At 46.9% G+C, this 16,487-nt stretch overlaps 1 protein-coding gene across 2 annotated transcripts in view; it reads right to left on the bottom strand.

Annotated features, from left to right (window-relative positions):
- Positions 1–16,487, bottom strand: part of LOC126424991 (uncharacterized) — a 435,043-nt gene that overhangs the window by 223,744 nt on the left and 194,812 nt on the right. For both annotated transcript variants that reach the window (XM_050087888.1, XM_050087889.1), the window contains one exon: positions 15,968–16,008. The gene's annotated coding sequence lies outside the window, so the exon portion shown is untranslated. The remainder of the gene's footprint in view (positions 1–15,967; positions 16,009–16,487) is intronic.

Genomic DNA, 16,487 nt, shown 5'->3' with positions numbered 1-16,487 from the left:
TCCCTACAATAGAATGGCACTGACTAACAATAACCTATACCTTTCACAAATCACTTACCTCACAAAAATCTTCGTTACTCAAACTACTGCAATACAGCGAGCGCCAATATTGCCAGCTAAATAAAAGATTCAAACTACTGAAGTCACTAACTACTGGTAGGAATAGTTAGCAAATGAAAGATTTTGATAGAGAACAAACAATGCATTTACCTTAATAATGTTCAAAAGTCATAATATACATATCAGTTCATGATATACAGTCTTACAAATTTACTGTCTCTGATGCACACACGTCCAGATCATCCGCTCTCAAAACTCCGCCATCTCTCTCCCCACATCCACCACTGCTGGCGGCTCACCTCCAACTGCGCAACGCTACGCGCTGTTAACAGCCAACTGCCCAACACTACAATAGCAAATTCCAACAATGCAAATCAGCCACAGACTGAACACAGCACAGTCAGTTGGCGTTACTAACATAAAAACGTAAACAGCCTACTTACACATGGTCCAGATAATGTTCCTGTACCATTTCCACCTGGTGATGACCGTCCATGGCTTGCACAGCTTCAATGGTGTAGAAAATAAGTCGTATCAAAAATTTAGAAAAGCGAATGGGTGCATATTATAATCACATAAATCACGAATTTAAGCCACACTCACAGTTCGGCATCCAAAATAGATATAGCGTATTTACGAGCAGCGTTAAAGTAGTATTGCAACACTTTTTTTTGCTGAAAACAGGTTGGTTTATTTAGGATTCGAATACACCATATTATTCCCCAGTCTCCTCGCTACAAAACCATGTTTTACAACATAATCTCTGTTCAACGCGACGGCCTCACATCACCTTACTGGAAGGACCTGCATGCCCTCGTGGTACCACTCTACCGGTGAATGTCGTAGTAACGTACTGCTTCGTGGATCCTTGCACCACGAGGGAGAACGTAAAACAGAATAACCTCTACAGAGTCTCTAAAGACTCTCTCCGTAACCTTACTGGCTGAAAGCGCAGCTTTGAAGTTCTTCCTCGGAAGAGAGGTGATACGAAGCAACTCCATGAATTGCCGTTTCGTTTCTGTTTCATCGCCTGCGGCGATGTTCGACGAAGAATTATGACGATCAGCCTCGTAACGCGCAAGCAGCTCAGCAGAGGTGCTCTTTATAGTCTGCAGTGAGGCGGCGGGGAACACACAGCGGCCACACACGTTTGAGCAACCCAGCTGGTGCGGGAGTGCATCAGCACTGCCAAGAGACGTCCAGTTCTGCAGTGACACGTCTGCTTGCGATCCGCTGCTCACCTCGAACGAGAGTGTTCGCACGTTCCGACACCGCAGCATTCACAGGCCGGCCGGTACGCGGGAGATCGGACAAGTTTGCGCGACCTTGTTGCGATGATGACAGCCGCCTCGCCCAACGATTCGCCGTGCTTTTGTTCACTGCCAGGTCTCCGTAGACATTCTGCAAGTGTCTCTGAACACGTGTCACGCTACCCACTTGGATCGAGTCTCTGTTACACACACTGTATTAAGGGGTTCGGATAGCGCTGCCACCTATCTGAACTTCATGAAGTTATAAAATTGTGCAATGTTCCATTACAGGGCTATTACAAATGATTGAAGCGATTTCATAAATTCACTGTAGCTCCATTCATTGACATATGGTCACGACACACTACAGATACGTAGAAAAACTCATAAAGTTTTGTTCGGCTGAAGCCGCACTTCAGGTTTCTGCCGCCGGAGCGCTCGAGAGCGCAGTGAGACAAAATGGCGACAGGAGCCGAGAAAGAGTATGTCGTGCTGGAAATGCACTCACATCAGTCAGTCATAACAGTGCAACGACACTTCAGGACGAAGTTCAACAAAGATCGACCAACTGCTAACTCCATTCGGCGATGGTATGCGCAGTTTAAAGCTTCTGGATGCCTCTGTAAGGGGAAATCAACGGGTCGGCCTGCAGTCAGCGAAGAAACGCTTGAACGCGTGCGGGCAAGTTTCACGCGTAGCCCGCGGAAGTCGACGAATAAAGCAAGCAGGGAGCTAAACGTACCACAGCCGACGGTTTGGAAAATCTTACGGAAAAGGCTAAAGCGGAAGCCTTACCGTTTACAATTGCTACAAACCCTGACACCCGATGACAAAGTCAAACGCTTTGAATTTTCGGCGCGGTTGCAACAGCTCATGGAAGAGGATGCGTTCAGTGCGAAACTTGTTTTCAGTGACGAAGCAACATGTTTTCTTAATGGTGAAGTGAACAGACACAATGTGCGAATCTGGGCGGTAGAGAATCCTCACGCATTCGTGCAGCAAATTCGCAATTCACCAAAAGTTAACATGTTTTGTGCAATCTCACGGTTTAAAGTTTACGGCCCCTTTTTCTTCTGCGAAAAAAACGTTACAGGACACGTGTATCTGGACATGCTGGAAAATTGGGTCATGCCACAACTGGAGACCGACAGCGCCGACTTCATCTTTCAACAGGATGGTGCTCCACCGCACTTGATGTTCGGCATTTCTTAAACAGGAGATTGGAAAACCGATGGATCGGTCGTGGTGGAGATCATGATCAGCAATTCATGTCATGGCCTCCACGCTCTCCCGACTTAACCCCATGCGATTTCTTTCTGTGGGGTTATGTGAAAGATTCAGTGTTTAAACCTCCTCTGCCAAGAAACGTGCCAGAACTGCGAGCTCGCATCAACGATGCTTTCGAACTCATTGATGGGGACATGCTGCGCCGAGTGTGGGAGGAACTTGATTATCGGCTTGATGTCTGCCGAATCACTAAAGGGGCACATATCGAACATTTGTGAATGCCTGAAAAAACTTTTTGAGTTTTTGTATGTGTGTGCAAAGCATTGTGAAAATATCTCAAATAATAAAGTTATTGTAGAGCTGTGAAATCGCTTCAATCGTTTGTAATAACCCTGTACTTATTGAACGCCCCTCGTCCTTAACCATGTAGAAAGGAAGGGCAGAATTTGGGGAGGAGAGAGAAAGTATTCAGGGGAAGGCGTCGTTAATGAGCCGTGTCACGAAAGCGAGAGTAAGTGGAACAGGAAGGAGACGCATTAGGGGGACTCCTTTGCGGGCGGCGGCCTTGCGTCGCTGCCGGCCAGCTGAGGCGCACACGCACATAGCACGCACACGCACTTGCGGACATAAAAAGCTGCCGGCGATTGCAGATGCAGGGCGCGCTCGGTCGTGTCGCCACAGCCGCGTGCCGACGTGTGTTCTCCAGCGCGCGGCGGCTCGCTTTCCCTGCCAGCCTACTGCCGTGCCACTGACCGGCTGTGCGTGTTTGCGCAGCGACGGTGTACACCAAGCACAGACCGAAGATATAACTAGGCCGCGCAAGTCACTGTCTGTGTCGTGCTGCACTCCGAGGCCAAAGTCACGTGGCCCGGGAACCACGGCCAAGTTCTTGTCACATTACCTTAGACGCGAAGTGGAGCGGACGGTCACAATTTTTCTCGTTTATAGCTCAGAAACAAGCGAGCCGTTCTGGTGTTATCACATGTCTTACAAGATATCTATAATCCTAGGTGGATAACAAGAAGAGAATAGAAGCTTCCGAAATGTGGTGCTACAGAGGACTGCTGAAGATTAGATGGGTAGATCACATAACTAACGAGGAAGTATTGAATAGGATTGGGGAGAAGAGAAGTTTGTGGCACAACTTGACTAGAAGAAGGGATCGGTTTGTAGGACATGTTCTGAGGCATCGAGGGATCACCAATTTGGTATTGGAAGGCAGCGTGGAGGGTAAAAATCGTAGAGGGAGACCAAGAGGTGAATGCACTAAGCAGATTCAGAAGGATGTAGGTTGCAGTAGGTACTGGGAGATAAAGAAGCTTGCACAGGATAGAGTAGCATGGAGAGCTGCATCAAACCAGTCTCAGGACTGAAGACCACAACAACAACAACAACAACAACAGGTGGATAACCTGGGGAACAAACCCAACTGCAGATTATCTTACGACTTCCGAAAATTGCTCTGAGCACTATACGACTTAATTTTTGAGGTCAGCAGTCCCCTAGAACTTAAAACTACTTAAACCTAACTAACCTAAGGACATAATACACATCCATGCCCGAGGCAGCATTCGAACCTGCGACCGTAGCGGTCGCGCGGTTCCGGATTGAAGCGCCTAGAACCGCTTGGCCACTCTGGCCGGCTTACGACTTCCAAGGGCAACAAAAACTCAGTTATCCATATTTCATACCGTTAGTCATTAAACTTAAAAATTTATACCTTGCGATAATGTACTCAATTGGAGCTGCACTAAAGAGCGAAAATAACTGATACACCAGCCAAATATCGTGTAGGACCCTGCGAGCACGCAACGCGATGTGCCATAGACTCGACGAATTCTGAAGTAGTGGTGGAGGGAACTGACACAATGACCCTGCAGGGCTGCCCATAAATCCCTAAGACTGCGGGGGAGTAAGGATCTCTTCTGAACAGCACGTTGCACGGCATCCCAGATATGGTCAATAATGTTAATGCCTGGAGCCGCTCTGGAGCAATTCTGGACGTGTGGGGAGTCGCATTGTCCTGCTGGAACTGCGCAAGTCCGTCGGAATGCACAATGCACACGAATGGATGCAGGTGATGGGACAGGATGCTTACGTACGTGTCACCTGTCAGAGATGTATCTAGACGTATCAGGGGTCCCGTATCGCTCAAACTGCACACGACCCACACCATTACAGAGCCGTCACCACCTTGAACAGTCCCCTGCTCACATGCAGCGTCCATGGATTCGTGAGGTTGTCTCCATAACTGTACACGTCCATCCGCTCGATACAATTTGAAACGAAAATCGTCCGACGAGGGAACGTGTTTCCAGTCATCAACAGTCCAATGTCGGTATTGACAGGCCCAGGCGAGGCTAAAGGTTTGTGTCGTGCAGTCATCAAGGGTACATGAGTGGGCCTTGGGCTCCAAAAGCCCATATCGATGATGTTTCGTTGAATAGTTCGCACGCTGACACTTGATGACGGCCCGGCATTGAAATCTGCAGCAATTTGCGGAAGGGCTGCACTTCCGTCTTCAGTCGTCGTTGGTCCCGTTCTTGCAGGATCTTTCTCCGACAGCAGCGATGTCGAAGGTTTGATGTTTTACCAGATTCCTGATATTCACGATGCACTCGTGAAATGGTCGTACGGGAAAAACCTCACTTCCTCGCTTCCCCGCAGATGCTGTGTCCCATCGCTTGTGCGCCGACTTTAACTCCACTAAATTGTTGATAACGTGCAATAGTAGCAGCAGTAACAGATCTAACAACTGCACCAGACATTTGTCTTACATAGGCGTTGCCGACCGCAGCACCATATTCTGCCTGTTTACATATATGCATTTGTATACAAATGCCTATAGCAGTTTCTTTGCCACTTCAGTGTATATTAAGAAGTGGCTAACCCAGTTGTACGTTGTCTCTCTAACTGCTTTCATGACAATAAAAATTTGAGTTTTAATCGTTTACATAATAGTTGGCCGAATGTAAAAATTTAAAATGCTGTCATAATCTGAGTAAACCTCTCCCCGAGACGTTCTTGCAGCTCGCCCATTGCCTGGACACTAGTGTCTGCGATGACATCGATGGCCTTCCTTGCCCATCAGCATCACAAACGTATCTGCGACCTTGGTCAAATTGTTGGCACCATTTCAGTACAGCTGGATGCAAATTGCATTTGATCCACACACCGCCAGAATTTCACGGCGAATCTGTGTGCAGTTTAGACGCTTTTCCCCACGAGAATCGAACTGTCCCATATCACTTAAGTTGCTGAATGCGACGCACCTGTTATCCTTGTCACAGCAGAACACAGTTGTCATGGAGCGTGGAACATTCTTCCGACAATGTGCCACTCTTGTTACGCAATTGTGTCAGCGTGGGACGACATGTGTTACTTACTTTAAGAAGTGACAACGTACAACATGTGTCTCCGCTAAATTGTGGATCGTCGGGAAAAATGTTTCGCATTAAGTGTGAAGGCGCAGTCTAACAAGCACAGTCACGACACTCCTACTCATTTTTGTTATACGGGTGTTGTCCAGAATGTAAGTTCCGATCGGTCACGAAATGGACACCACAGTGAAAGTCCTACGAAGCTTTGCACAGATGTGTTGGGCAGTGTCTCTAGTACGACCGTCGTTCGCATCAAGACGCTCTTTTCAGTTGTGAGCGCACTGTGAGCGAGTGAAGGTGCCTACAACAACGATGTCTCCCGCCAAGTAGGAGGGCCAGCTGAGGGACTTCGCCTTAATGAATGCAGCCCGCCTAACACAACTGCCACGCACTTCCTTCTTCATGGCAATTCTCAGCCGCACTCTGCAGGGGCAGTGAAGACGCTCCTGCAGCCTTTTCGATGGGAAGTGTTCGATCGCCCACAACACAGCCCTAATTGGCTCGTCCTGAGTATCATCTCTGTTCACATCAAACGCTGGATACGAAGACAACACTTGGGCGCAGGCTACGCGCTACAGACCTGCATACAGAACAGGAAGGAACATGCGGCTCCCTTCTATGACGATGTTGTTGGAAATTTGGTATAACGCTCCGACAAATGTCTAAGTCGGAGCGGTGGCTATGCAGAGAAGTACCTGGAAAGTGTAGCAAACTCTTGCAAATAAAATGTTTCTGATTTTCACTGTGGTCGCCATTTAGCGGCCGATCGGAACTTGCTTTCTGGACTACCCTTGTACAATGCGACAGCAGCGCTCGAAGTGGACATAAAGCTACACTTCAGAATACGGTATCGGATGAGCGCCAACAATATCGTTTGTTTTGATTTGCAACGTGGTTTTTACAATAGAGGATGGTGCGTAGTGCCATAAAGAGCGGCACCAGCTAAAACATACAATGCCTCCTTATCAACGATGGAATTTTCATGGTGTTCCGCAGTTGTTCGTGACTGCTTTGAAGAACATTCTGCACAGTTAGAGCGAATAATTTGGCCACCCAGATCGCCCGACATGACTCAGATCGAACATCTATCGGATATAATCGAAAGGTCATTACGTGCATAAAATCCTGCACCGGCAACACTTCCGCAATTGCGGACGGCTATAGAAGGAGCGTGGTTCAGCATTGCTGCAGCGAACCTCCGACTTGTTGAGTCCGTCCCACGACGAGCTGCTGCAATATGCCGAGAAAGTTGAGGTCTGAACCGATAAAGGTTTACGTCCCATGACTTTTCTCACCTCAGTGCATGGTTGTCAGGCATGAAATAGGTGTTCGTATTGGCTTGCTTTCAACGGATTAAGCTGCAATTGTACTTTTATTCGAAAAACTTTCTTGACGATTAAGTTGTAGTTTACTTCACTGAATCAAATAGAAAAAATGTTTTTGATGAAATCTTCTCGGGCTTCCAACCGGGTAGCTGCGTCGAAAATCCGCGACGTTTCGATGAGTGTCATTTTCATCATCTTCTGGCGAAGTGACTTAGTCAGAAGATGATGGGAATGACACTCATCGAAACGTCGCGAATTTTCGACGCAGCTACCCTGATCGAAGCCCGACATGATTTCATCAGCAGTATCCAGCGGGAAAGCCTACATTTATATAAAAAGGATGTTTTTATATACGCATCAAAAAAGTATTGCATCACACTGGTTCCCAGAACTCCTGAAGATAGACGTTGACTGTGGAGATTGTATCACAGACACAGTCCCTTTGACTGTTCAGAGATGTCAGTAAATCAGCCCAAAGATGTAAACAACCTTGCATAAGTAGCTCCTATTAGATCGAGGGGGTCCGACAGCCGATCACTTCCACTCATTCCGCCAGGAAGGAGGTACACGGCTCGTGTTGTCTGTACTTCAACCATGCCTAGACGGTCAATACCGCGGTTCGATCGCGTCCACATTGTTACTTGGTGCCAGAAAGGGCTGTCAAGAAGGGAAGTGTCCAGGCGTCTCGGAGTGAACCAAAGCGATGTTGTTCGGAGATGGAGGAGACGCAGAGAGACAGGAACTGTAGATGACATGCCTCGCTCGGGCCACCCAAGAGCTACTACTGCAGTGGATGGCCGCTTCCTACGGATTATGGCTCGGAGGAACCCTGAAAGCAATGCCACCATGTTAAATAATGCTTTTCGAGCAGCCACAGGAAGTCGTGTTACGACTCAAACTGTGTGCAGGAGGTTGCATAATGCGAAACTCCACTCCTAACTTATATGGCGAGGTCCATCTATGCAACCACGACACCATACAGCGCGGTACTGATGGGCGCAACAACATTTCGAGTGGACCGCTCAGGATTGGCATCACGTTCTCTTCAGCGATGAGTGTGGCATATGCCGTGAACCAGGCAAACGTCGGAAACGTATGCGAACGCAACCCGGTCAGGCTGAACGCCTTAGACACACTGTCCAGCGACTGCAGCAAGGTGGAGGTTCCCTGCTGTTTTGGGGTAGAATTATGTGGGGCTGATTGTCATGGAAGGTGCCGTAACTGCTTTACGATACGTGAATGCCATCCTCCGACCGATAGTGGAACCATGTCTGCAGCATATTGGTGAGGCATTTGTGTTCATGGACGACAATTGGCGCCCCCATCGTGCACATCTTGTGAATGTCTTCCTTCAGGATAACGACATCGCTCGATTATAGTGGCCAGAATGTTCTCCGGACATGAGCCCTATGAACATGTGTGGGATAGACTGAAAAGGGCTGTTTATGGACGACGTGACCCACCAACCATTCTGAGGGATCTACGCCGAATCGCCGTTGAGAAGTGGGACAATGTGGGCCAACAGTGCCTTCATGAACTTTTGGATAGTATGCCACGACGAATAGAGGCATGCAATAATGCAAGAGTACGCGCTACTGGGTATTAGAGGTACCAATGTGTGGACCACCACCTCTGAAGGTCTCGCTGTACGGTGGTACATCATGCAATGTGTGGTTTTCATGAGCAATAAAAATAGCGGAAATGATGCTTATGTTGCCGGCCGGAGTGGCCGTGCGGTTCTAGGCGCTACAGTCTGGAGTCGAGTGACCGCTACGGTCACAGGTTCGAATCCTGCCTTGGGCATGGATGTGTGTGATGTCCTTAGGTTAGTTAGGTTTAATTAGTTCTAAGTTCTAGGCGACTGATGACCTCAGAAGTTAAGTCGCATAGTGCTCAGAGCCATTTGAACCATTTTGATGCTTATGTTGATCTGTATTCCAATTTTCTGTACAGGTTCCGGAATTCTCGGAACCGAGGTGATGTAGGACTTTTTTTGATGTGTCTATTTATTTCACTCGGAGGAAGGCAATGGCAAACCATCTCCGCTAGGACCTTGCCTAATACGGCGGTGCGGGTCTCCCGCATCGTCCCCTACGCCCCTCGGAGTATGGGACCTCATCGTCATTATTTATTTCACAATCATTCATGTTTTTTCAGAATTTACCAAAGGTTGGAACGCAAAAATGTATAATTATCAGGTTAATTAACGAGGAAAATAATTAAAAAGAAACATTAATCCTACGGTTAGTTTTGTCGCCGCTAGGGGTGCTAGTGTCGCTCCTACTGTCAGACGGTAACAATTTTCACAGCAGTGTGTGTCGTGACTTTATACTATGGTGAAGATGTAGACAGAAGGACTAACACCAAGATTCAAGGTTGCAGTGTCACTTTTTTCTATGTGATAGTCAGTACACGTGCTGGTTGATGAATACTGTGGAGTGCTCAGTGGAGCTACACTCACTCGGTAGCACGGATGCCAGTGCAGGGAAGCAGCCGTTTCGTGTGTAAAGTTTCGGAGTGTCAGCAACGTGGCGGTGCTCCGTAGGCCGGCGGGTAGCTGGTGGCTGCTGGAGTCTGAGATGCCGGCCGCACGCACAGTTAGCCGGCGCTGGGGGACGACACCGTTAGGCGGCGGTCGCAGGCGAGACGCGGCGCGGCCGGGCAAACACGCAAATATGTGCTCCGCAAATCACAGCGCCGTGAACGCCGCGTTAGCTGCTGCTGTTGACTGTCACGGCGCGCCGGCATGCATGCCAGGCACGCGTCCGCTAAAGCCGGCCAGCGTTGCGTCGATTCTCTCTCTCCCTCTCTCCCTGTACGTCTGTCGCCCTTGTTGTTGCCGGGTGACAAATCTACATCTGCAATCTGATAACCACTGTGAGATGAATGGCATAAGGTGCTTCCCATTCTGCTTGCATTAGGGATTATTCCAGTTCCATCCGCTTACAAAGAGCAGGAAGAGTAATTCAGACAACATCGGAAATCCAGATAATTTTAGTGACCGGAAAAAAAAATTTACAAAGGAAGTTCCACAAGGGTCAATTTTCGGTCCACCCCAATTCCTTATACAGACAGAATCACCTAAAACTTGCACCGCAAATAATGCGGAAATCGGAAGTACACTACTGGCCATTAAAATTGCTACACCACGAAGATGACGTGCTACAGACGCGTAATATAACCGACAGGAAGAAGATGCTGTAATATGCAAACAATTAGCTTTTCAGAGCATTCAAACAATGTTGGCGCCGGTGGTGACACCTACAACTTGCTGACACGAGGAAAGTTTCCAACCCATTTCTCATACACAAACAGCACTTGACCGGCGTTGCCTGGTGAAACGTTGTTGTGATGCCTCGTGTAAGGAGGAGAAATGCGTAACATCACGTTTCCGACTTTGATAAAGGTCGGATTGTGGCCTATCGCGATTGCGGTTTATCGTATCGCGACATTGCTGCTCGCGTTGGTCGAGATCCAATGACTGTTAGCAGAATATGGAATCGGTGGGTTCAGGAGGGTAATACGCAACGCCGTGCTTGATCCCAACGGCCTCGTATCACTAGCAGTCTAGATGAAAGGCATCTTATCCGCATGGCTGTAACGGATCGTGCAGCCACGTCTCGATCCCTGAGTCAACAGATGGGGGCGTTTGAAAGACAACAACCATCTGCACTAACAGTTCGACGACGTTTGCAGCAGCACGGACTATCAGCTCGGAGACCACGACTGTGGTTATCCTTGATGCAGCATCACAGACAGGAGCGCCTGCGGTGGAGTACTCGACCACGAACCTGGGTGCACGAATGGCAAAACGTCATTTTTTCGCATGAATTCAGGTTCTGTTTACAGCATCATGATGGTCGCATTCGTGTTTGGCGACATCGCGGTGAACGCACAGTGGAAGCGCGCATTCGTCATCGCCATACTGGCGTATTACCCGGCGTGATGGTATGGGGTGCCATTGGTTACACATCTCGGTCACCTCTTGTTCACATTGACGGCACTTTAAACAGCGGACGTTACACTTCAGATGTGTTACGACCCGTGGCTCTACCCTTCATTCGATCCCTGCGAAACCCTACATTTCAACAGGATAGTGCACCACCGCATGGCGCAGGTCCTGTAATTGAAAACGTCTGGACAATGGTGGCTGAGCAACTGGCTTGTCACAATACGCCAGTTACTACTCTTGATGAACTATGGTATCGTGCTGAAGCTGCATGTGCAGTTGTACCTGTACACGCTGTTTGACTCAATGCCCAGGCGTATCAGGGCCGTTATTACGGCCAGAGGTGGTTCTTCTGGGTACTGATTTCTCAGGATCTATCACCCAAGTTGCATGAAAATGTAATCACATGTCAGTTGTAGTATAATATATTTGTCCAATGAATACCCGTTTATCATCGGAATTTCTTCTTGGTGTAGCAATTTTAATGGCCAGTAGTGTATTATCGATGTGCGGTTTTCACAGAATGGATTGGTATTCAGAGGTTCGTGTTGTTAACCAATCAACATACTCAAATTTTTGTGAACTCTTGTCGCCTGTTTTGTAAAGTCCTCGTCGCTACTGCTGTGGAGGCCGAGTTGCTGAGTTCGTGAAACGGCTTCTGGTGCAGTACACCCCTAAGGCAGTTTCTCCCTCCCACTATTACACAGCTACGCCCCAGAATCAGGTAACAGAACGAAGATTCTACAACACTACAACAAATTAGTAACAAAGTCACACCAATGAGTTAAAAATGTTTACTTAATTTTGTGACTTGTTGAAATACGAGTCCGCATCACTGCTTGTAATATAATACAAAAATGTCCCCAAATGGCTAAATGCAAATAATCGTAGATAAACTTCACAGTACATAAGCATATGCAATTTACAACAACTGTCTGTTCACTTCTAAAAGTTGACTATACGGCGTTCCCAGTCTAAGTCAGCACTGGACGATGATCTACGAGGGTCCTCAATAAAATTCTTCAGGGTATCAGACCGCATCGTCATAATTTAAAATGCGCCAACGTTTCGGCCAGCGTTGCAGCTAGCCTTCATCAGGGCCTTACGTTAACTGCTAAATGAACACACTTGATTCCTTAAATAGCTGCACGAGAAAACCGTGTCGTTACTTGATTGGCTGTAAAGGGAGGAGGAGGAGGAGGAGGGGTGAAAGGTATGCTTTATTGGTGTTTCCTTTATTATCTGTCATTGGCTGAAATAGCTGTTTTCTATTGGTCTTTATATTAATCCACCCCATTGGAGGAGACGGACGAATAGCGAACAGGTGATGGCTGTGACGTCACACTGTTTCCATGCTGTCCAGAAGCCGGCTGCGGCGTGCCATTGCTTTGTGTGCTCGCGACCACTTATTGAGGAAGACAACGGCCGCGGAAGCCTACGCTTACATCTACGAGGGTCATTCAATAATTAAAGAGACAAATTGACTGGGGAAAAAACTGTTGGTCGTGCAAGTTTGGTACTTTTATGGCCTTAAGTTGGCATCACTGGGATGAGCCCTGATCAGCTGATGTATCAACGTCGTTTTGTTTACAACCTCAAAAATACATTTGGATGTAGCGAGTCAGCTTGAAACGTCCACATTACTTCAAAAACGTTGTGTTATTCGTTTTTTACTTGGTGAAGAGAAACCATTGAATATATAGTGTAGAATGTCTAAAGTTGATGGTGAAGCTTGTATGCATCGTGCAAATTTTTACAAATGGGTAGAGCAGTTAAAAAATGATCGCGACTCAGTGACTGATGAACACCGCTCTGGCCAACCAGTTGCAGTTTCAACGCCCTCACTTGAATTCATGGCATTATTCGTGCCGACCACCTTGTGACTGTGAAAATGATAGTTGATAAGGTTCAAGTTAGTACTGGTACATCTCATAACATTATTCGCAACAAGCTGAAGTACCGCAAAACATGTGGAAGTTGGGTCCCAGAGGAGTTGACGCGGCTACACACGGAAACGAAGTTGAGAGTGTGCACGGAGTTAAAGGAACGTTATGGAAGAGAAAGTGAGGACTTCCTCAACAAAATTTTAATCTGTGATGAAACTTGGGTTCACTATTATGAGCCAGAATCTAAAAGACAAAGCACGGAGTGGAAGCACACCAACTCACCTGTCAAGAAAAAATTCAAAACCTAAGCATCGGCAGGAACATTCAGGTTGACGGTGTTTTGGGATTCTGAAGGTCCAGTTTTTTGGATTATCTCGAACAGCAGCGTAGAATGAGCAGCCATTACTACTCCGATTTGCTTTGAAACAAAACATGAGAGCGAGACCTGGTGGACCTCAGAGGAGAGGTGTGATTCTCCAGCAAGACAACGCACGACCTCCTATTGCTCAACTAACGCTTGAAACCATCGACTAAATGGGCTGGGAAGTACAGGATGGCGTGAGAAGCACTGACGATAGCTTGTAGGCTGCTCAAGGAGTCAGCACACAGAAGAAACGATTCCCCGGGGCATGAGAGATGGCCACCAGCTCGGCAGTGAATACACTTCAGCCATCGGGCAAGGAATGCTGTTCAAAATGGCTTCTGTGGACGTAGGCGAAGCCAACATTACCATCAACCATCGAGCCGTCGGTGTGAACTACTTCAGAGCCCCGGAACACGTCAAGAAACGAGAGTAAGTGTCAGGTCAGCGGAGTCCTTAGGGTCATGCGAAAGGTCCAGATGAATCTGCGGCCTAGGTGAACACCATGGAGGTGTATGCGGACGGACTTGGATGGGATGTGGTAAAGGGAAGGACAATATCACAAAGGCTTCATGAATGGATTGAGGAGGCTCTATACAACGCAGCTTGTCATCCTTGACGGATAGAAATATTCGGACGCAAACTTACTCCATGGAGTACGTAACAGGACCAGTTTGCAATGTATATAAATTACCTAGCGGATAACGTCGAAAGAGCTCGACGCATTTCGCCGATGACGCTACTATACAGAGGGTAATTCCGACATCTTCCTAAACATTTCGTACAGAAATGAGCAGCCGTAAGTCACAGATCGATATCGAGAGAATAAGTTGACATTCATTAGTGGAATGATATGGATTCTCAGTAGCTGGGTGGCGAATACGTACGTAGATCTCCCACGAGTATTATAAACCTCGTGTTCGTAATTGATACAGCTCATGTTAATGTTCATAAGGTTGTCCGGCATACGGGTTGGCGGACTTATTTGTCAGGTCTGTTGGGACATGGTGCATAGACGTCATTTGAATGTTACTTGATAACTATAAATTCTAAATTAATGAACATCAACTGCAAATTCTACAGCGCCTAACGAACGAAAAATATACCGAGACTGCGGATCAATGTGCAATAATTTAATCGTGTTTAACATTTGCTGTAACGTTTCTTGTGTTTGGAATATGAATGAAGATACTGAAACTAAGTGTTCACATAGAGTGAAAAGTAGACCTCACACTCAATACAGATGTAATTTAATATCAACAATTTAAATAAACTGTAGCACTTAAGAAGGCACAATGGTGCTTTAACTCTTTCGGTGACAAACTATTAATAACAAATTAGTTCTGTGTTTGCTTCATTCGGAATACTTTGTGCATTATGTGACGGATCGATGGATTTTTGACTCGTAGAGTCCGCAGCTCGTGGTCGTGCGGTAGCGTTCTTGCTTCCCGCGCCCGGGTTCCGATTCCCGGCGGGATCAGGGATTTTCTCTGCCTCGTGATGACTGGGTGTTGTGTGATGTCCTTAGGTTAGTTAGGTTTAAGTAGTTCTCAGTTCTAGGGGACTGATGACCGTAGATGTTAAGTCCCATAGTGCTCAGAGCCATTTTGACTCGTAGAATCCAGTGTGCTATACTGGTCGCCGAATGCTGATCACAGACAGTCTGGCAGGAGAGGTTCCCCCCTCCCCCTCAGCCCCATGGCGCTGGTCAACCGCAGTAACCGATACCGACTGCGTTCCCTGTTAACTTCATATTCCTGGGACATTTTTGCGGAAAGTTGCAAGAGCTTTCCACTGCCATTAAAACAATAACATCGTTCCATTTTAAATACAAACTGTCTTCAGTTGATATAAAATTACCGACCCCTTTTCCGAAAACCTCGTTTCCATTATCTTGAACCTTTCACGAATTAAAAGCGGTGCTAGTTTTAGTCGATATAGTCTGTATTACCACTCTCCCATTCTGTGTGTGGACAGCTGTAATCTGTTTTTCTATTCCTCTCCCCCCACCTCAGCATTTCTAAAATCTCCTTCCGTCTTAAATTTTCAGCATCAAGTAACAAGAAAAACATTTATCATTCATCAAACGAATTAGAGCTTGAGCAATAACATGTGAATAACTAGTTACTTTTTAAAGACGCTTCTGGGTGCCTAATAAAGGACAGCAAGTGCGTGTGTAGCCGAGAACAAACAATTAGCCGTATGCGCCAGTGGCCTCTCTGCCCGTTCTCATGCTCGGTGCAAGACAGCGCCCTAGACGTGGCTCAGTTTTCGACAAATGGTGTCTGAATGTAGATTTCGTCATTTCCTTTGTCTTGTTAATTATTTTTTTATAATCTGTGTACATATAACTAAGATTGTCATGTAATCATGTATATATTTTATTCTGTGCATTTAGCTTGCTTCTGAAACATTCAAATAAAATCTCATCCTTTGCTATTTCTAACTCTAGGTGGTATCCCCCTGAATTACTAGCATCACGATTACTTGATAAATAATCAATAAAAGTTGTTGGAAATATGTGCTCACCTGATGAAAACTCTCCAGCAACTCCGGTGAGGACTGACAACCTGGAACAAAGGCAAAACGTAAACAGTAGATTAGATTAGATTAGATTAATACTACAATCCTGGAAATTGAAATAAGAACACCGTGAATTCATTGACCGTGAATTTATTGACACATTCCTGGGGGTCAGATACATCACATGATCACACTGACAGAACCACAGGCACATAGACACAGGCAACAGAGCATGCACAATGTCGGCACTAGTACAGTGTATATCCACCTTTCGCAGCAATGCAGGCTGCTATTCTCCCATGGAGACGATCGTAGAGATGCTGGATGTAGTCCTGTGGAACGGCTTGCCATGCCATTTCCACCTGGCGCCTCAGTTGGACCAGCGTTCGTGCTGGACGTGCAGACCGCGTGAGACGACGCTTCATCCAGTCCCAAACATGCTCAATGGGGGACAGATCCGGAGATCTTGCTGGCCAGGGTAGTTGACTTACACCTTCTAGAGCACGTTGGGTGGCACGGGATACAT

This window comes from Schistocerca serialis, chromosome 10 (genome assembly GCF_023864345.2).
Source record: "Schistocerca serialis cubense isolate TAMUIC-IGC-003099 chromosome 10, iqSchSeri2.2, whole genome shotgun sequence".
Taxonomy (NCBI): Eukaryota; Metazoa; Arthropoda; class Insecta; order Orthoptera; family Acrididae; genus Schistocerca; species Schistocerca serialis.
This window is presented reverse-complemented; position numbering and strand designations above follow the sequence as displayed.